Source organism: Cricetulus griseus, chromosome 6 (assembly GCF_003668045.3).
Source record: "Cricetulus griseus strain 17A/GY chromosome 6, alternate assembly CriGri-PICRH-1.0, whole genome shotgun sequence".
In the NCBI taxonomy this organism is placed as follows: Eukaryota; Metazoa; Chordata; class Mammalia; order Rodentia; family Cricetidae; genus Cricetulus; species Cricetulus griseus.
The window spans coordinates 96854251-96877546 of record NC_048599.1 but is presented as its reverse complement, the minus strand read 5'-3'; positions in this window follow the sequence as shown (position 1 = coordinate 96877546).

Sequence of the window (23296 nt, the reverse complement as noted above, 5' to 3'; positions counted from 1 at the left end):
TTTTAAACCCACTGAGTCTGCTTAGTGCTGACAGTCTGTACAAGGGTTTAGGGTCATCTGCCAGAACATAGTAGTCATTCAGGCACCACATCTTTGAACAAAACTGACTCTCCCTTCCCGACAAGCCATCAGTTGCTCTTCAGTTCGGGGTGTAACTTCATGAGCTCCTCCTCCATCCATGCTGAGCCTTGGTTGGTTTGATCTTATGCAGGTCGTGTATAAGCAGTCACAGCTGCTATGATTTAATGGGTGTAATGTGTTGCAAACACTGCAGACATCCACTTCATCTGGCTCTCTGCCTTATTTTCACAATAGTCTCTGAGATTTAAGGGGAAAGATGTTATATATACATTTCTCACTTAGGATTGAGCACTCCGTAGTCTTTTACTCTTGGCACATTGGCCAGTTGTTAGACTCTGTATTAATCACTATCTACTACAAAAAGAAACTTATCTGATGAGGGCTGGGAGATGTATTAATTTATGTGTTAAAATATCCTTTTTTAGAAAAAAAACATTCTATTGTTCAATAGGCTATGTATTCAGCTTTTCAGGTCTACATTGTTGAGTGTCAACTTCTTTACAGAGCACCCTTATCTCCAGGATAGGCTTGGAGCCATCTATCTGCAGTGCTTGAAAAGTGGAGAAGTAGGAATCTTCATTTAGAACATTCATACACGCCGTTGGTGAGGGATAGCTGATTAACATCAGTAGATACTTAGAATTATGTGCCACTCTTGGCAACATAACTAATAATATTCAGAAGCTTGTCTGGCCTAGGCTACAACAATACATGTAATAATAAGATGTGACATAATGTGACAGTACTGGGAAAGCTACAATAACTCAGGAGTGTTGATGGTATGCTTAGCCTAGTCACATTTCATTATAACACAAAGCCCAGTCATAAAATATCTCTGTGCTTTAAGCCTTTGAGAACAATTGAGAAGACCTTTGAGGTTAGTTAGTTTTTTCCCTCCTTATTATCCTCAAAAGGATGACCCCAAGATGAGTCCAGGTCACTTATTTTTGTCATCATGTAAATAATTCTTCTGCAGAGGAAAGGCAAAAGAGAACTCAATTCCCTATTAATCCACAGGTTCCTTTGGCCCACTCCGCTTCTTTATCACAAAGGCCACCAGAGGATGATGGGAACAGAAATGAGACAGACCTTCAAGATTTATTTCCCTATGAAATTTTGTCCTTTAAAACCAGCTTAAGCAGAGCCTCCCATGATGCTTGTTTAGTAGTTATCAAAGCATTTCATCAAAACGCTGTTCACACTGAAATTGCGGGTATGGAATTAGCTTGGGGAAACCTTTGGGAGATTGTTTCTTTGTGGGTAATTTTTGTACTGCATGTTAGTGACCCATTTTAGCAGTTTATACAGTGCAAAACATCTGAAAAAACAGCTGGCTTCTGAAATATTTTTTAAAGGAAATTCTGACTGCATTGAGGTAGACTGCTTTCTCAGGTAAAGGATGCAGTGTCACTGTTTATGTTACAGCATGGAATTTATGAGATGACAGCCAGATCTGCAGGAAGAGCTGTTCAGAGACCTTCTGCAGAGCAGATCTGTACCCAAGCCACCTATTTCCTGTGATTGCAGGAGTAGTCATGAACACTAACTCTGTCTCATCTGGTGTAATGGTAAGTCTCATGGCAACAGATATGCAGGGCTGTGGAAGGAATGTGTCTTTGGAGGACAGCAGTACTTGTCTGGGAAGACAATTCTATCACATAGCAGTCATAAAACTTTTCATGTAATGTTTATTTATTTTAACATTTTTTCACTTTGATTTTATGCACTTGGGTCCTTTGCCTACAAGCAGTTAGTTGTATGTACCACATGTATATGTTGCCCATGGAGACCAGAAGAAGGTGTTGAATATCCTGGGACTGGAGACTTATGAGCCTCCATGTGAGTGCTGGGAATTTAACTCAGGTTAAGAAAGAGCAGGGAGTGCTCCTAACCACTGAGCAATCCTTCCAGTTCCATATACAATATTTCAATTATTTGGTTTTGCCTTTTTATAAAAATGGTTGTTAATACCTTCTTCAGAGCAATGTTGAGATGTTTAAAAGAATGAACCTGAGCTCCTCAGTCACGTTGCTAGATAGACCATGGGTATTTATCAGATGCCATTTTCTTTACAGTACCTATATATTAATTTTTCTAATTGATAATTAAAATATGAAAAATACTGGGGACAGTGTATGTCTCTCTTACAGTTCTCCTTGTTTCCTAACTTCTCTGGAGGTGTGGATTGTAGGCTGGCAATCCTTTGCTCTATGTCTAATATCCATATATGAGTGAGTACATACCATGTTTGTCTTTTTGTGACTGGGTTACCTCACTTAGAATGATTTCTTCTAGTTCCATCCATTTGCCTGCAAATTTCAAGACTCCATTGCTTTTTTTCCACTGAGTAGTACTCCATTGTGTAAATGTACCACATTTTCTGTATCCATTCTTTGGTTGAGGGGCATCTAGGTTGCTTCCAGGTTCTGACTATTACAAACCAGTGAAGGGGAAAGGGACAAGAGCCCCTGAACAAATTGGGTGCAAGTGGGAAGGGAGGTGGGTGGGAGAAGAAAGAGGAGGGGAGAAGAGAAGGGGAGAGGAGAACATGAGGGATCAGGAAGCTTGAGTGGTACATGAATAGAGGAGAGCAAGAAAAGTGACACATCAATAGTGGGAGCCACTATAGGTTTAAAGAGAAATTGGAATTAGGGAATTGTATAGAGATCCACAAGGATGACCCAAACTAGGAATCTAAGCAATACTGGAAAGGCTACCTTAAATGTCCTTCCCCTATAAGGAGGTTGATGACTACTTTAAATGCCATCCTAGAGCCTTCATCCAGTAGCTGATGGAAGCAGAAGCAGAGATCCACAGCCAAGCACTGAGCCAAACTCCTGGAATCCAGTTTCAGAGAGGGAGGAGTGATGAACAAAGGGGTCAAGACCATGCTGGGAAAACCCACTGAAATAGCTGACCTAAGCAAATGGGAACTCATGGACCCCAGTCTGACATCTGGGGAACCAACATAGGGCCAAAACAGGCCCCCTGAACGTGGGTATCAGGAGCACTGAGCAGTCTATGGGGCCTCTGGCAGTGGAACCAGAATGTATCGCTAGTGCACGAAGGGATTTTGGAAGCCTATTTCCCATGGAGGCATATTCTCTTAGCCTAGATACACAGGGGAGGGCCTAGCCCCATCCCCAAATGATGTGACAGACTTTGATGATTCCCCCATGGAAGGCCTCACCTTTTCTATGGAGCAGAAGAGAGATGGGATGGGGGTGTTAGTGGGGGGGGCACGGGAGGATGAGAGAGAGAGGGAACTGGGATTAATATGTAAAATAAGATTGTTGATAATTTACATAACATTTATAAAAAATATGAAAAATACAACACAGCTTCTACTTAGATAATACAATTAATCACAGAGAATCTGATGGTAAATGTGGGTATAATAAATGGGTCATCCATAATTATTGTTATTTCAATGCCAGATACATAAAGAGGACCTCTTTTAGATAGAGCTTTTGCCTTGTTTAGAAGCAAAGACACAAAAATATCACTTTTAGTTATTAATTCATTAATTAATTTGAAGCGCATAGCCCAGGTTGACCTGGAGATCACTCTGTAGCTGAGGATTCTTCTTCTTCTGCCTTAGCCTTCCATCTGTTGTGACTGTAAGAACATGCAACCGTGCCTGCCTTAAATGTTTTCACATAATTGAATTTAAGATCCGTTAGTGCTTTCAAATTCAAGGGATGGGTGGCATATAGGATGCTTATAATTTACAATGTTCCTTTCTAAGGAAAGTAGTTATTTTGTGAGTATGTGTGTTTTGCTTATATATAGATCTGTGTACCACCTGTGTGTCTGGTGACTGTGGAAGCCAGGAAAGGAAACTGGATCCCCTATAGCTGGTGTTAAAGATGGTTTTGAGTTGCCATGTAGATGCTGAGAATTGAGCCCAGGGTTTTTTGAGAGAGCCAGTGTTCCTAACCACTGAGCCATTTCTCTAGCCCAGAAGTTCCTTCCTCTCTTTCTTTTCTGCTCTTTTTTTAAAAAAAACCCAATTTTATTACACCATTTGTTGATTTGGGTTCATAAAACCTAGTAAAAATTTCAAATTTTAGCTCAAAATCTGAAGTTGTGAATTTTTTTAATTTCTTTTTTTTCTTTCTGTCTATGAAAAATATTTCTTAAGGTTGAAATGCAGAAGTGAAGGGGAATAGATGTTTCATGAATAAATCAGTATGTGCTGCTAAACTAGACATGGAACACTCCTTTCTTAACACAGTAGCAATTAAAGCGAAAACAGGTTGAGTTTAAGGTTCTCTTAAATTCAAGATATTGTGAGGTGTTTTGGTGTTCCTCTTGAATGATGGGCAGTTATTTCAAACATTGCATCATGGGAACTTTATGAAATGGAAAGTGAAAGTTATTTCAGTTTTTATGTGATGTTCAGATTTCTTTATTGTTATTTTCAGTCACTGTAAGGAATGCCTTTTCTCTAACAGGCAGAATGTGTTATTTGGAAAAATAATAAGTTAAAAAGAAAGACCTCTACAATAAAAACTTTTTGACTATAAAGAAATTAATTGGAGAAGACACTGGTCACTAACACCTCCATGCTTGTGGACTGGTAGGATTACTATTGTGACAATGAGGTCAGTGAGATAATTCAGTCAGAAAAGGCATCTGTTGACAAGACTAATGACTCAAGTTCAATATACCAGGATCTATATAGTGGGATGAGAGAACTAACTAACTCTCGGAAAGAGTTCCTCTGATATGACCATAGGCACACCCATGCATGTGTGTGAGTATGCATACACACACACACACACACACACACACACACACACACACACACACACACTAAAATTGTTTTAAAAATTAGTGTGAAAATGTCTTCCTACCAAAATCAATCTGTAACATGAGAAATGAAAGACCCAGATACTGAGATTCAAGTTTCAAGCTGAAGATCAGGAAACAAAATAGCTGGCCACTAGCTCTTGCCTCTACCACAGCTCAGATAAAAAAGGTGATCCCTAGACTGCTCCCAGCTTGCTCCTCAGATTCACTCAGACTGCTATGCTTTCCTCAACATGGCTGGAGACTCCTGGGACTGACAACTGAAGACTCTGCTCCTATTTTTATATCTCTCTAGTGCTGGGATTAAAGGGTGAGCTCTGTTACTCTTTTAGACTGATTCAATCTCGTAGCCCTGGGTGGCCTTGAACTCAGAGAGATCCATCTGCCTATCTCCTGAGTCCTGGGATTAAAGGTGTGTACCACCACTGGCTGATCTATAGCTTGAGGCTGATTTTGCTTTCTGAATCCTCAGGCAAGCTTTAATAAATCATAAATACTATATCATCACAACAGTCTACAAATTCAGTTTGATTCCAAATAAAATTCCAACTAAATTTTTCAGAGAAATAGAAAAAAATTCTTAAATTTTATATAGAAGCACAATAGTTCCTGGACAGCCAAAGCAATCCTGACCACCCCACCTCTCCACCCTACCCCACCCCAGCCAAAAAACAATGGAGCGATGTCATAATATTTTATATCAAATCATGCTACAGAGCAACAATAATAAAAACAGCATGGTACTGACACATACAGGGAGAGAGAGACAGAGAGACAGAAAGAGACACAGAAAGAGAGAGACAGAGAGAACAATGGAAGAGAATAGAGGACCCGGATCCAAGACTATCTAACTAAAGCCATTTGATTTTTACAAAGACTCCAAAATTATATAATGAAGAAAAGATTACCTGCATAGTAAATGGTGCTGAGAACCCTGGATATTTACATGTAGAAGAATGAAAATTGATTGTTACTACTTATCCTACACAGAAAACCAATTCCAAATGGATCAAAGATGTCAACATTAGACTTTAAGCCTAGTCTTCTAGAGGACAGAGGAGGGAGTAAACTCCATGGTGAAGGCATAGATAAAGATTTTCTTCATAGGAGTCAATCAAGTTGCTTAGGAAATAATGCTCAGTACTAGTGGGAGGCATGGAGTTAAACAACTTCTGTATTTCCCAGAAAATGATTAAAGTCATGAAACAGACTCCAGAACTGAAGAACATCTTTGCTAGTTAAACATCTGACAGAGCATTAGTGTCTAGAACACACAAAGAGCAAAAACAAAACAAAACCTAAACATCAAGCAAACAATCTGATTAAAAAGCGATCAGTGAAAAGAACAATCAGAAATAGCTAATAAATACTTCTAAAAAATGTCCAAAATCATTAGCCACCAGGGAAATGCAAATTAATACCACTTTCATATTTCATCTTATCCCAGTTAGAATGTTTATTATCATAAAACAAATGACCAAAAATGCTCTCAAGGATGTGGGAAAGGCGAAACACTTATTCACTGTAGGTGGAAGTATAAACTGGTGTATCCACCATAAACTTAGTGCAGAGGCCCCTGAGAAGGCTAAAAATTGTCAAAGGGGAAACACTTATTCACTGTAGGTGGAAGCATAAGCTGGTGTATCCACTACAGAAATTAGTGCAAAGGTCCCTGGGAAGACTAAATATTCAACTGATATATTGTTCAGCTATAGCACTGTCCAGCATGTCCCTAGAGGACCATATGCCACCTTACATCAGAGAAACCTGCACATCCATGCTCTTTTGGTTTTACTCACAATACTAAAATCATGGAATCAGACATGATGTCCATCAGTGGATGAATGGATAATGAAAACATGTACAGCTGAATTGAATTAATCTGTAAAGAAAAGTATAATTATGAAATTTACAGGGGAGTGGATAGAACTGCAAAATAAGGTCATCTGGGCTTTGGAAGACAAATGCCATTTTTATAGTAGTGTGTGTAACTCTGAGTGCTGGTAGAGGCAAGAAAATAGAAAAGGTCAAGACAGGGAGATCTTCAGGGAGAAGGGAAAACAGAACACATTGACCATGAAAGTGAAGTATGTGTGTAGGGTACCGGGGGCAGAAAAGTCTAAGTGGGGACTGGTAGGGTAAGAAAGAAGAAGGGGAAGGACAGAAAGTTAACCAAAGTTAAGGTGTATGAAAAAGCCATATAGAAACCCACTATTCTATCAGTTTATTACAAACTACAACATCTCCCTAACAAGAGTATGAATAGAGGTAACTTTTATGGGTGATATGCTCCCCAGAAGCAATGGAACCTTAAACAAAAATCCCAGTGGCAGGCGTGGAATACCTCTCTACAAGCAAGTGGTCAGAGAGGCTTTGAGGACAAATAAAGGCTCTGGCCCTTGCTCTTGGTTGTCCACAATAACTTGATGATAGCATCCTTTTGCTGAAGATACCACACAATTTTGTCACAGACCATTGAGACATGAAGCTGAAATTGGCATATAACACAAACAAAAGAATGAATAAAAATATAATATTAGTAGGCTGGATAAAAAGGCTCAATATGTGCAGGCACTTGCTGCCAAGCCTGATGACCTGAATTCAATCCCCAAGGCCCATATGTGGAAGGAAAAAAACTAATTCTCCAAAGTTATCCTATGACTTCCATACATGTGCAATGGCATTCTCACATGCACTAACAAAAATGAACGTAATAAAAGTGTATAAGAAAATACCAAAAAACCCACAATGCAGGTTTTATTTTATTTGATATGCGCATTTTCATGGATGTGGCTGTGAGGCACTTGGGTAAGCTGAGGAACTTCTGGTATCCTGAATTTTAGCATCTTTATGCTCTGTGATGAGAGTAGGGTATCACATAGCAAACTGAATTCTCTAAGGACTTTTTCTCTTCTGTTGTTTGAGGATTGATTCTTGCCTCACTCAAAAACACTTTCTCCAAAGGCAGGGATCATTTTCCCACCCCAGGGCAAGCCACTCATCCTACTGGTTCATCTCTACTGACTTTTGCTTGAATATTTTTATATAATTTTTCTCCCATAATTGGATGGACCAAGATACCCCTCTGAACTGAGAATAGTCAGAACTCAATTTTATACCTATTTTACATTTCCATACAATGAAGATTGGGCTTATAATTTATTAAAGAAGAACTTTCATATTTTGTTTTTGTGAATAAATAAGTGTGTGTGCGTGTGTGTGTGTGTGTGTGTGTGTGTGTGTGTGTGTGTGTGTGTGTTTGTGTGTGTGTGATTAAGAAGCCATGGCAGGAAGGGAACACTGATGTAGGAGGTTAGCCTATGAAAACAACTTAACACTCATTTTCTATTCCAAGAGGAAATGTTTTAAGTTAATACAAGTTAGGAGCTCTGAAAGGCTCCTGGATGATCTGAGAGGTAATGTATGAATGAAAACATACCTATTAAGAAGGTCCTTTTCAGACTGATAAAACTGAGTGCAGTGGACTGTGAGCTGGGTCTCACTACATAACTGTCTGGACCAGAATTCTCTATGGAGACAATGTTGTCTGTGAACTCATGGAAATTCCCGTCCTTGCTTCTTGAGTTTTGGTATTTAAGCTGGGTTGCCCAACTTGAGTTTTGTAAAATAAAATCATTAAATTAATTTTGGCTTGAGATTACAATAGAATTTCCAACAAATTCTTGAATGACCATTCTGCATTCTCAACATTAATGTTTATAAAATAAAAATATAGATGCTATGTCCTGCAGTATCAAATGTTTAGCCAAAATTTAATCCCTTATGCAAAGTAAGCATACTAATCTCATTAATATGAGAGTAACTAATCTTTAATAATTAGTAGAATTGTAGGTACACGAAATACTTGATTTAATATAAAATTCTTTAAAAGCTGATTATCAGTGAATATTTCAGTGGTATACCTATTTTGTGTAACTTCATGTCACACTCATGGAAACTTTTCTTGAGAAAAGAGGTCATGAGCAGAAAAAGTTTAAGAAGCACTGTTGCAGGGTATGATGATGTTTTACCAAAGAAACTGCAACACAAAGTGATTGGGAAGGTGTATTGTTTGGTTGGTCTGAGTGATGTGTTGGCTCTGGTTCTGCATGAACAGATCGGGGGCTGTGGAACATAGTATCTAAGAGCCTGGCTGATAATAACCATCAAATACATCATCACATTGTAATCATATGTAGTAGATTCTGAAAAAGAACAAAGCCTGTTGAGGTCCTGTTTTCTTTACACAGGGCCTGCTGGGAGCCAGAGGTCGCAGCAGCAGCTCCTTCAAGATCTCTGTAGTTGAGCAAAGGTGCAGTTTTCAGTTCTCTAGTGTCTGGAATGCAGCCCAGGAGCAGTTTCCTTGGTGAACCAGTTTTGTAATGATGATCTGTAAAGCTCCTGAGGCTCAGCCCCTGGCAGGTTTCTGCAGATCAGCTGACAATGCAGTCAATTCCGCATTCTTGTTCTGATGTCCCTTTGGGTTGTGATGACCCTGTCCTCTGCTATCAGCTATTGAACATGGGCTGACACGTGGGGATTTGATAAATTCCGTGTGGTATATTACATTTTAGATAATATATAAATTAAAAAAGTATTGACTTAAAGGCAACACTATTTGATACTTTTATTTCTATTCATTACAGAAATACAAATAGTGGAATTAATCTATGAGGTTCAAGGGTGAAGTTAGCATGAAGACAATTTCATTTCTCTTTTTACCTGGGATGTTCACAGTTAACAGCCTTTATTTGCAATGCAATTTGCAATCTATATCCAAAGACACTGAAGAACTACCAACAACCTGATAGCAGTCACCTACACTTTGGGAACCAGCTACAGTCATTTACATAATGGGGTGAAACGTTGCTATTGTTATCGGAACAAATGGGTCACTAAGACGACAGTCCTTCTTTCCTCTAGGTGTCTTAAGAAATGAGGGAAAGATCTTTTCTCAGAAGAAAGAGATAGTGATTTGTGTTTAGTTTTGCTGACAAATGTGTTTATTTTTTGTCTTCAATGTGTCCTTTTATCTTGTTCTATATAAACCTGGTAATGAACAGATGGCTTTGTCTCTTATTTTTCCCTTTGACTTTGAATAAACTTCACTTTTAAGTACATTTTAGATTAATAAAAAAATATGAAGATAATGAGAGTTCCCATATTCACCTCTTATTAACATTCATATAGGTATAGAATATCCATTATCATTAATGAGCTGACATTAATACATTTTATAGTCCATACCTTACTCAGTTTTCTTTAATGTTCTTTTTCTTTTGTAGGACTCACTCAGTGCCTCATTTTATATTTCGTTGTTGTGTTTTCCTGGGCTTCTTTGGAGAAGACAGTTTCTCAGACTCTCACTGTCATTGATGTCTTGACAGTTTTGAGGGGGAGACTCCAGTATTTTGTCTATTACTCTTTAATGTATTGTTTGTTGTCCTTCCTCATAAGAGTTGAGCTACAGTCTTTGGGAAGAAGACCACAAGGTTGCATCATAACCTCCACCACACCACAGCATAAAGAACATGCTACACATGATATCACTGCTGATGTTGATCACTCAGTGAAGAAAGGCTTGGGAGCCTCCTCTTTTGGAAAGACACTCTTTTATTCAATTTCCATACTAGCTGGTAGGAAGTCACCATATACAGCCCATACATTAAGGGCTGGGAGGTTATGTTCCTTCTGTTTGGGAGTAGAGTACTTATTAATTATCTAGAGTTGTTCATCAAAGTTTGTCAATCATTCTTCCATTTGTTGGCTTAAGTGTTGAATGAAATATATTGGAATCATACTTCAGGTTGTATAGCAGTTAATCTCAACTGTCAACTTGATGCCATCTAGAATCCGAAGGGAAATAAACATCAGAGCATGCCTCCCCTCCTGAGGATTACCTTGATTAGGTTAATTGAGGCAGGTTGCCCATGTGGTGTCCCCACTTGAAGGTGGGGCCTGAGATCCTAGTCTGGCTATAAAAAGGGATGGAATGGAGAAGTGAGCTGAGCACAACATTCCTCTCTCTCTGCTTTTATGACTATCTCTCTGTCTCTCCTCTCCCCACCACACCTCTCCTCTTTTGTTGCTCCGGTCTCCAGAGGCCAGTCTCCCCTTCTTCTCCCCACTTTTCCAATTCCCTCCCCCCCAATAAAAAACTCTCCATGTGTGTCTGTTGCATGGTGTCTTTAAATTACAACATCGGTGGGAGGGGTCATCATTTTTCGGGTTTTCTGAGATGAGGTGGGGTTTGGAGAGAGAGAGATGGGGGAGGGAGTTTTCCACCAGAACATTCCAGACTCTTTGGGTATATGGATGTCAGAGGCTGGGGTGAAACTTCCAGCAGAAGATTTACCAGGGTGTTTTATGACAGCAACTGAATAGGAGCTAAGACAGGTTGTATGTAGCAAATGTGCCTTGTGTTATATCAGCTTTGATGACTGAGAATGTTTGGGTTGACTCCTGTGTCCCTCTGACATGATGGATTCTTGTGTTTTGTGTTTGTCTTAGCCCTTCTTTACTGTCTGATACTAAAAGATCGAAAGCTTTACCTGGTCCATTTCTTGACCTACTTCTAGTATGAATAATTGTAACCTTACTGTAAACTTCTATCCCAGAAGTGAAAATTCTGAGTCCAACCCTCAGCATTCACTTGTTTAATTGTTCAGCACAAGTCTATGTACATGGTGGTATCAGAGGTCTTAACCTGTACTCATGGAGAAATAACTTTTTTTAAAAAATAAAGCATTGTGGTAATCAATTTCCTGTTACTATAACAAATCCCTGGGATAAATTAACTTAAAAAGGGAGAATGCTTAGTCAGAGTCATGGTTTCAGAGGGTTCAATCCATGATTACTTGCCCCTGTTTCTCTGTAGCATGGTGCAAGAGTACATAGAAGAGAAGGCCCATTCAATCCATGTGGTTCAGGAGTTGTTTCTATTTTTAAATTCAGAGACTATTTTGTGTATTTTGGATTATATTTATATGAGGCATAAAATTGGATATATATCTTATATATAGCTTCTTGAAGTCTATGACTTGTGTTTGTAAACTCTTAACATAGTGTTTAATAGAGAACTTTTTAATTCTAACAAATTCTATTGTCAGCTTTTTTCTTTTGTGGTTGTTTTTAGTGCTGATTTAAAAAATGTACCGTGCCACTTTCTAGATTTTCTTCTACACTGTCTTCTAGAAGTTCTAGTGCACAGTGCTTTGTATTTAGATTTATGATTCATTTTGAGTAAGCTTTTGTGTATGTGTTTAAAGATATATATATCTTTTATATAAATTATTTCAGGACCATTTGTTAGACAGATAAACTTTTCTCCACTTAATTGGCTGTATTCTAGTGTCAAAGTTTAGCATGCTATGTTTACTTGGGTCTCTTTCTGAGCCCTTTCCTCTGCTGCTCTTATCCTTTTACTAATAGTTCACTGTCTTGGTTTATTTTGTTCATTTTTGTTTTTGTTTTGTTTTTTGAGACAGGATTTCTCTGTATAGCCTTAGCAGTCATGGAATTAGCTCTGTAGACCAGGCTGGCCTCAAAGTTGTAGAGCTCCACCTACCTCTGCCTCTTTAGTGCTGGAATTTAAAGGTATGTGCCACCACTGCCTGGCTCTGTCTTGGTTTTTATAGCCTGTGGTAAGTCTGAAAACCAGCTAGTATCAATTTTGTAATTTTGTTCTTTCTTTCCACTGACTATTGGAAGGTTTTGTTTTCCATATACGTTTAAGACACAGCTTTTAACATTCACAAAATATCTTGATATTATTTTGATTGGAATCCCATTAGACATATACAAGAAGTTGGAAGAACTAACAACATTTGAATTTTAAATATTAACAGAGGCATCAGAAAGGGAATTTGATGTCTAAGTTAGCTTGCTGAAAAATGTGATAAAATCTAGAATCTTCAGATGGTGCAAAAGTCCAAAGAAATAAAATTATGACCATACTGATTAAAGATATGAATAATCTAAGAGACTGTATAAGCAATAATTCTGTAAAGGGAAAATGGAGCAGATGGAGACATATGTTGTTCAGAATTCTTTCTGCAAACAACAGAATGTTCTTTGGCGAGTTGATGAAGGGAAGGGTTTTATTAAAATGTATTTGGCAGAATCCCTACAACTGGATGAAGAGTTAAATTGGCTTTGCAAATAAATACAGTCCAAGAGAACCTTGGAGCATTTCTTAATAAAATATAATATCCTTCCATGTTTGCTGCTCAGGCTAAGGATCTGATGCTCCAAAGTTAGGAAAAGTGCTGAGGCGCAATGGGACTCCTATAGCTCAGGGGCCCTGGCTCCTCTACTGAGGACTATAGGTAAATATCTGTGCTGGTGTGTGTGGAGTGGGTGGGTCTCTATTGTCGCAGCAGCCAGAAGACCAGGCCCCTCACTTTGGCATTTTAACTTCTAACTAGGAGAGTAATAGAAGTCATACTGTTAAAAATACCAATATTCATGCTTGGCATTCCATGATAGTAACAAGCAGCAGGTGTCAATACCTGTAGACAATTGAAAACAATGATGAGGCATTTTGGAGATTTCAAACATAGGATTTTTAGATCAAAGATGCTGGCCATATCCCCCAAAAGGCTAAGACATAAAGTCAGAGACTCAGTCATTTCAGGATATGTATCTCCTGGCCAGCTGCCAGTTATTACCATACCCTGTAGAATTAGAGAGTTTGTGTGGGGGCCAAGCTTGGCCTATTTTCAAACAACATAAATCCTTATCCTCCTCGGTTGGGCCTCTGCCTTCTGACATGGAGGTTCTGAATCTTCGGGTCAACCAACCTTCTTAAGGAAAAACCCTCAGGCAGTACCTTCCACTGTGTCCTCATAGTCAATATATGTCTCTTTAGAAATTCACTAAAATCACCTTTTTTTTCTTGCTGTTGTTGAATTGTGTTTATTCCTTTCTTATCATTTCACTGACTCTTCAGGAGGCAAGGGATTTAAAGCCATGCCTAAGTCTTCTCCATGTTCTCCAAACCTACTCTAAGTGTGTTATAAAAATTATTTTGTAATTCAGGTATCAGCACAGCATTAAAAAATCCATGTGCATTCATTTTGTGTTATTTCACTTACATTAAATTAGAAATGATCATCTGTCCTCTTTTAGATGATAATGAGGCACATTCATGGAATGGTTAGCACCTGCCACTTTCTTTTAGGTAACCTCATTCAGAATTTTCATTCATTTCTTTGATTCATTCTGTTGTCTGAAATGGAAAACAGCTGGCCACCACTGGAGCAAAGATGACAGACATGAAAGGTTTGTTGTGTAATTTTAGTGGCTATATGCTTGAAATTGGGTGCATAGGCCAAGGATATTGCAATATACTATGCAAACAGCATGGCAAACAGATGACCAGACTTATAGCACCCCCTTTTTCAGCAGGGACATTCATCTTGTCACATTGCAGAAATGTTTCAGTGGGTTTTGATTGTCTCCTGATCTCTGTTCATGGGACACTTTCTGATCTAATATTAGGGGTGTGTTTGAACCTAGAACACTTAGCATTGGACTGATGAGACTAACAGCAGGCTAGCACAGTCCTCACAGCCTGAGGGACAAAAATACTGTCTTCTTTGTCAAGTACATGGGTTTGCCCATTGGGATTTAATGAGCAACCTGGAACTGTGGTAGCCCGGGCTTCATGATGACAACATGGTGGGTTTCCTATTTTCTTGATTCTCTGGAAAGGATGAACAAATCTCCTTGGAATCATTCTGAATGAAAGAGCAGGCTGGGAACTTAAGCCCCTTCTCAGATATTAGCTAAGGACAGCTGCTTTGCTAGGGGAAACCTCCACCACAGCAGAATGGGTCATTTGAGGTTTTGTTGGTTAGTTTTAACTACTCTACAATCATGTAGGAAGAACGTTTCAAATGAGAAAATAGCTCTGTCAGGTTAATGAGCATGCATGTCTGTAAGGCATGTTTTTGTTGTTGATTGATATAAAAAGACCAAGCTCATTGAGGATGACACTTTTTCCCAGGCAGAAGGTCCTGACACACAGAGTAGAGAAAGCTGGCTGAGTGCTAAGCAAGCAGGCAGGTAGCATTGTGCCCTTTCTCTCTATCCTTCCTGTGGAGAAGATGGAACTGTCTCAAATTCCTTCTTCTATGACTTCCCTGCTACCATGATCTCTAATCTGGAATTAAAAGCTGAATGAATAAGCCCCCTTTTTTTTCTCTACGTTACTTTTGGTCAGGGTGTTTTATCATGCCAATAGATGTGAAACTAGAAGAGAGGTTGTCTTGATTTCAACTGTTTTGGGGGAAATATATTGTTCTCAAGTCTTAATCTGAGTTCTTAAATTGCCAGCATGGGCAAAGGCAGAAGTACAGGTCTACACTGTCCTTGGCAACAGCTTGAACAGCATCCTTTATCTTTTAGGGACATTGACACAGGTAAAACTGTACCCTTGGTTTTGCAGGAGAGAAGAATTTTGGTATGAGCCAGTATTAAAGATAGGAGGAGTTTATCAAAAGACACTTTTGTAATGTGGATTTTAAGCATGCAGATGGAGAGAGAAATAAAGCACATCTGAGAGACATGGTGTGGACTTGTGAAATTCAAGGCATGCTTCAGTGTCTTATGGAAAGCTTTTGGAGTTTTACTGTTTTTGAGGGACCATGTCTTCTTCTCTTCTTCCTCCTCCTACTTCTCTTTCCTCTTCCTCCACTTCTTCTTCTTTGTCTTTTTTCTCCTCCCCTCTCTCTCTTTCTCTGTCTGTCTGTCTGTCTGTCTGTCTGTCTGTCTGTCTGTCTCTACCTCTCTCTGTGTGTTTTCTTTTCCACGATTGAGTTTATAGGCACCAAAAGTACCCTGAATAGGATTATAACTTGATAACATAATACCAGAGGTTGATAAAGTAAAACTGAGGCTGTACAAGGTGATCGGCACATATCCTTATAAGCACACATGGGTGATTTTAGAAGACTCCTAGAAAATTTCAGGGTGACAGCTGGGAAGGGAGATGGTCTTAAACAAATATAAATTGTGCTAGAATTCTTGATTCTCAGCTGGAGAGGGAGGCCTCAACTAGACTCTGGGCAAGGGGCTCATCTGCATTCCTCAATAATTCCCCCTGTCTTTTTATACTGTTTCCAAAACCAAAAAAAAAAAAATACAACCCTCCCAAAAAATACACAGCATGTCTTTTATGTGTATGTGTAGAACACCTGAGGTTGATTTTTCTTATTTTTTTCCCATTACTTAATCTGATATACCAGATTTGTTTTCTGATAATGGATATTGTGCACAGTTTTGAGAAATCTTCACTTTACTAGAAGTTTGACCCTTTTAAGAGGTATAGTTTGCTGAAGAGGCTTTCCAGACTAAAGAATCCCAGTCAGCTTTGCTGCATAAAATGCAATCAATGTAAATGGCGTATGAAGCTTAGTGGCCTGCCTCTGGCCTCACAGTTAAACCCAGACCAGTTGAACACATACTCTGAAAGAGAAACTTTTGGTTCTCCTGAAAGAGATCACTGTGATATGAATCCCAACGGTAGCTTTGGTTACTTATTGATGTCTCAGTTATGCACTAATAAATTTTAGAGAAGGTGTATTATAAATCATGTAAATAACTGGGGGGTTCTGAGTCTCATGAGGAAGGAAGACTTGTTAGGTAAACGGGAAAGAATTTACACAGTAATATTTGGCTTATGTTTCAATCGGCAGTTTTAATGATTAATGGAAACGTTGGTGAATGAAAGTCTGTTTGAGCCTTGGAAAAGCAAATTTGTCTCTAGTTTGGGGGACTATCATTCAAGGAAAGTAAATCAACACAGGGAGAAAGCTGCCAGAGTGGAAAGAAAATTGGACTGAGTCAAAAGACACTTGGTCTTGTTTTGAGATCTGAGTTGGGTAAGTTTCTGAATCCTTCATTGTCCCACTTTGTCCCCATCCCTATGGCATTAGTTTGGTGGTCTCTTAGAAATATTCAACTCCAAAATTGTGTAATTTGAGAAATGCCTGGATTTAACCCTTTATGGCAGAGGTGGTGTTTCCAGAGGTTAGGACATCTGCATCCTGTTGAGATGCTCCTCAGTTTCCTTTGTTATGCACAGTTCCTGCTCATGTGGAATCTCTTTTGCAATCACTATCCCCCTTGGAATTTAAATAAAGCCCAAATGGGAGTGCCCAAGTACAAAAAGATTAAGAAATAAGATTAAGATTGCTGTAATGCAATCATCTTGTTTCATAGAACACCACAAATGTGTCATAAATTTCTTAACTCCTCAGCTAAGAACACTGTCAGCTGCTGGCTAGAGCCTCACTCCCAAACACTCAAGAGCAGAGGAAAATGAAGTGATAGTGTTTGTTTTTCAACTATTTTCAACTACATTTGTGTGTGTGTGTGTGTGTGTGTGTGTGTGTGTGTGTGTGTGTGTGTGTGCGCGCATGCGCGCGCATGCTCGCTATATTATGCATATGGAGGCCAGAGGTCAACTTGTGAGAGCTGGTCTCTTCTTCCATTATGTGGGTCCTGTGGATTGAACTCAGAACTGGAATAATAATAAATACTGTTTCTTAGACAACAGTTTATTCATAAGTGCTAAAGTTGATTAGAGTTGTACTAACAACTATAGCTTTTCTTTCTTTGGCACAAAATCTCTAAGGACTTGTTTGCCTTAACTTAGAATGTTATCTTTAACACGGACAGTTACATTTACTGAACACTGCTATTCTGAGTGTTTCATGTATCATTGAATCTCCATACATCTTTGAGGCAGATACCTTTATTTTACACATGGAAAGAAACAAGAGTTAAAATACCTTGTGCAAATTCCACACAACTCTTGGGTGGTAAGGTTGGGATTTGAACCAAGTACTTCCCTTAATCAGTGGCAATATTAACTGCTTTATAGGAAGGCATTAAGGATAATAATGGTGCAGAAACTGCAGTCAAAGAGGAAGCCAGTACCACCCAGTCAGCAAAAAGACTGGAGGGGTGAAAGGGAAGAACCCAGCACACACAGAAAAGACTGCACACAGGTCTGTTCTTATTTCATTTGGGGCTTAAGAAGAACATTCCACATCCTCACTGCTTTTCTTTTTAGTTCTGCCAAATACAGAGATCACAATCTGCGGGTGGGGGTGGGGGTTGTGGAAAAGAGGATACTCAGTGTTGACCTACTATGAGTCACAGTCCACACTCTGTCACCCCTTAGCAGCTCTGTTCTCCTGTTTACTTCTTACGAGCAGAGTCAGTCCTCATTTCAGAAAATCTGAGAAAGCCAGATAGCCACTCACCCAAATCTCTGTAACTAAATATTAACTTGTGACCCAAATCTAGTCAATGAGCTGTAAGGCAAATATTAGAGACTTCTGGGCATGATTTTTCTCGGTGAAAAAAGGACTGATGGATTTGGAGGGTCCACTGTGTCATGCTAGGTTTTGGTTGCCCTGTGATATTTGGTTCGGGTGTAGGTAACACAGAGACCACAAGGGGCAGCTCAGTCAATGTACAGAGAGCATCAGAAGATCAAGACCGAGGCAGCAGGAATTTAGATTATCAGTGGGATTACTTCTGCAAGATTGTTCAGGTTTAATTCATGCATTTAGAACTATTCATGCATTTTGTGTTGTTTTGTGCAGATGGGAGGCAAGAGGCAAGGGCTGTTTAGTAACTAACTGAACACAGAAAACTGGACACTTTTATTATCAGTAGTTGGAAAGATTCTTCTTTTTCTCATTGAATTAGATTGGCACTTCTGAAAAAAAAATCAATGAGCTACATATGTACAGATTTGATTTTACATTTATTCTTCATCCCATGTGGGTCTATATATTTACCCTTATGTCCAAATACAATGCTGTATCACATTAGAGATTGCTATAGCTCCAGAGTAAAATTTAAAGTCAGATAGCATGGATTTTCCAAATCTGCTCTTTTCAGCTCTTTTACAACTGTTTTAGATACATTTATGTGCGTGTACATTTTAGAATAGATCTCCTGATTTTTCTAGTAAAAGCTTTCTGGGATTTTGCCTGCAGTTATCTTGAATTATAGGTCAATTTGGGGTTAAATGGTATCTTAATGACTGTGTCTTTTGCTCTTTGCATTTGGTGTATTAAAATTTTATGCAATCAACCTAAGTTTTATTACATCATTCTAGAATATGTCTTTCCAATTGATCACTGATTCATACCATTGACATTACTATCAAAGGTATTGTTTTAATTTATATTTTAACATTGTTGTAAGTGGATTTTAATTTCATAATATTGGCCTTGTATATATTCTGACTTTTCTAGATTCAGGTATTAGTTTTTGTGGTTTCTCTGTGGCTTCTTTATGATTTCAATATAGATGTTTATGATGACTATGAAAGACAAAGTTCTGCTTTCCTCCCTGTGACATTTGCATTATGCCTGTCACTATCCAAGTGCACTGACTAGGACCAATGTCATAACCTTTATCATAAGCTATATGAACAGACAAAATTTTATTGTTCAATATCTCAGAATGATGTTTATTGAAATTTGCTTTGGCAATCCTGTTGTAGTCTCTCAGCATTTTCATCATGTGTTTAAGAAGAATTCATATAAATTAAAGTGGTTGACAATATTTAAGATTAATGCTGTGCCATATGCTCATAAAAGGACAAATTAAAATGTTTACCATTACACGGTGATCTATGTTTATTTCACAGCATCCTTTGCATTGGAATCTACTTTTTCTTAACATTAACACAGTCACTGGAGCTTTTTTTTTTGAGCTAGCATTAATGAGGCAAATGATTTATGTCTTTTTTTATCCAGTCTATTTCTTAAATTACAAATAGGTTTCTAGAAGTAAGCATAGACTTGGACCCTGTTGTTTTAGTTATTCTGAGACTTTCTGACTTTTAATTGGTGTTTTCATTTAAATGTAATTATTGTTGCTTTGAATATGGCCAGCCTTCTCTTATGCCAACATCAGGAAGTTTTGCCATGCTGGTACTGACAGTGACTTATCTGAGGACAGAAGGTGGATGCCCTATAATCTGTGGTATTTTTCCTGTGTAGGGAGTTTTTCTTTCTGCTATTGGGTTCTGGAGACCCCAGATATCCTGGTCCCCCCTGCCTTCCCTCTCTTCAAATTAGAGGGTCCACCAAGTTCTCTTTCTGGGCTATTATCCCTCCCTGGCAATGTTAAAGATTCTATCAAAAAAGTAGGTATTATTCTTCATAGGTAATTTGAGCAATAATTGAGTCTAACAGAGGTCACATGGCTATAAAGTTAGGATTTGTATTCAAATTAGTCTGGCCTCAGAGCCTTTGGTTGTCCTCTCAAAGCAGAATCACTAGAAACATACAGGTTAAAAGAAGTCTATGGAATTTATGTGCATTGATGGAATTGTCCTTATTAATTACTGATCTCACCATTATTTTTGTGACCAAATTAGTTATTTCAAGTAGCTAACACATCACAATTCAAAATTCATGCTTCATCAATGGATTATGTCAGTAGAAAGTTAAGTAGTTGTTCACACAGCAGTTTTAATGATTCAGAGATAGTGGTGTGATGATGTCAGCTTTATGATGGCTTTCACACATCCCAGTGTGGATGTGTCAGCCTAAATTCATCTTGATTTTGACATCCTCAGGCGGCATCACACCCAGAGTAAATTATCTCTTAAGTGGATGATTTTGTATGAGAAAAAACAATGAGGCAGTTTTATTGCTTGAAACCTCTTTTGTTTTCTGAAAAGACTGAATAGTTCTGAAAATTATTTAAAGTTCTTTTGTGAAAATAATTTAGTTATGGTCTTTTCTGTCAATTCAACCAGTTTCTTTCAACAAGAATAGAATAACCAGAAAGGACAGAGTGAGATAAGTACTCACTAGCCCCTGACACAAACAGGATGGTGACCGTAGCAATGCACAGTGAAGTGTGGATGACTCAGGACGGCCATTGCTAGTATAGAACAATGTTCACAGAGGTGTACGTTTAGCAGACCTTGTGAGCACAAGTCCTCCTCCATCAGCACCTGAGCACATGCTTCCCAAGGTTAGTACTAGATCAAGCTAGTGTGTTCTGAGGACTCCAGTCAAAAATGAATACACAGAGATAAATGCAAATTTATTTAAATTAGTTGCATTTTTAGCTGTTAAGACAAAGTTATAATCTGTGGGCTGTTAAAGGAATAATTTAAAATCAACAATGATCCAGTCAGTGGTCATGAACTAGAACTGATCACCTGTGAGCTTTGACCTCAAGGTGAGTTTAACAAATAAATATTCATCTATAATAAAACAACCACTTTTCTGGTGGTTTCCAGAACATTTTCTTTCAAACAATAAAGTATAGGGCTGTCTCTGCTCTAGAGGCAGTGGGACCCTGGAAAATTAGGCCTATAAATGAAGCAAACCAGAGTCTCATGCAATAGGCAACTTTAGTCAGAGCATTTATACCCTGAGCATTAGTGGTCACCTGAGGCAAATTATCATGAATTCAAGTAGTATACAATAACAAGGACAAAGCCACACATGGCAAAAAACATGTTTTTCTATAGAGGCATATAAAGTATAGTTTATAAATTTAACTAAATAGCATTAGCAAAATATAATGAACAATCTGAAGTAAACTCACTCCTATCTACTACACCTGGGAAGAGCACAAAAATGCATTCCAGGAACAATTCCATGTTTTGAAGAAACTGAGGTCACAAGACTCTTGGCTTGCTTTCTTGGAGCCTCAGAATTCTCCTCACATAACTCCATTTTACACCATGTTTTGACATAGGACCTGCAAAATGGCTTGGTGGGTAAAGGTGCTTGCTGCCCAGCCTGATGAACTAAATTCAGTTCCTGGATCCACTTGGAGGAAGAAAACTGATTCCTGAAAGTGGTGTACTGATCTCCACATGTGCACATAGCATGAGTATGTGTGTACACACCGGCCCACACACACACACACACACACACACACACACACACACACACACACACACACACACACACACACACAGGGTTCCTGGAACAGGATATAGCAGGGAACCAAGTAACCATTAGGGTTAACATAACCCTAGTATTACAATTAGGGCCTATGTAATTCCAAGTAAGTTAACAATTACTCCCTAGTGGTGACAGATGCAAAGAGTAACTGGTCACCATGCAGGAGTGCTGACACTTTCTTTCTTGCAAATAACAGTGGGGGAAAGCTACTCTGAGGATACAATAAGGCCTGAGACTTAGTGGAAAGAAGTGAAGAAGGCCGAGGCCTGGGTGAAGACTTCCAGACAGAGGTGTAGCAGGGTGCATAGACCTTGGAAAAGCCACACACTTGCTGTTTGAAGTGAGACAACAGTCATGATGGCCATAGCATGGTGAGAATGTGAGGAAACAGGCTGTGAAATTAGTTCCCAAGTGATGAAACAGACATGACATCCTCCTGAGCAGAGCTGTGATGCTGGAGATGATGCCGACACACAGTGTGCTAGTGGTGTGGTGGAAGCAGTCCCTCCGTGTGATGTTGCTTAGGCTGGAGCTAGAGTGGGCCTACTCTGGGCCAGCATGGGAGCTAGAGAGGCCCTACTCTGTGATGGAGCACAGAAACAGCTTCGAGTTGAGGCTCTGTCTTATAAACATATACTTTGTTCATTGTGTAAATGATGCTTCTGTGATAGGATTTTTTAAAATAATTTTGCCATTTTGCTCCTGCAGGCATGGATAGTTAACAGTCACAAAACACCTTTACATATCCTACATTTCTCTTTTGAGTTTCAGACACCTGGTCATCATTTTCTGTACCTGGTCACTTGTCATGTATGCATCATTATCTTGTCACGGCTTCTCTGCACTTCAAAAGGTAATTATTGTTGACAGTGGCTGTAAAAACCAGACATCTGTGTGGCTTCTGAGAGTCTGTCTGTCATAGGCAGCTGCTGTTCAGAAATGGTCTTCCTGGAAAATGAGATACAATGTAGACAGAAGCATTTGAAGAGTTGAACTAATTCCAAAATTATGGTGGCTCTCAACACTAAAGCCTTTGGTCTGTGTTACAATAGTGTTTGGCTGTGTGGTAGGAATACTGAGCCCTTCACATTCAGCCTCGGCCTGTAGCTGCAGTCAGGTCAGTTGTCTAGCTTCCAGCTACATTTGTTGTCCTTACACCAGCATTTTGAGTTGTCGTTTCTTCATATGGTATGGGACAGACTCCTTCTTCATCCTCCAGTCTCACTTCTCATTGACTATGCCAGGCCATGTTGCCCAGTAGAAGGTACTTCCTCCTACACTTTTTCTTTGACTTCATGGTTTTTACATTAATCTCAAATTTCAGAACATTTGCGTGCATCTACATGTTTATTATACATTTCCTCTTCTTTAGTATAAGCTTCATAAAGAAAAGAATTGGCCCATTTTCTTTACTGTATGTTTTCTGAATTTGGCTG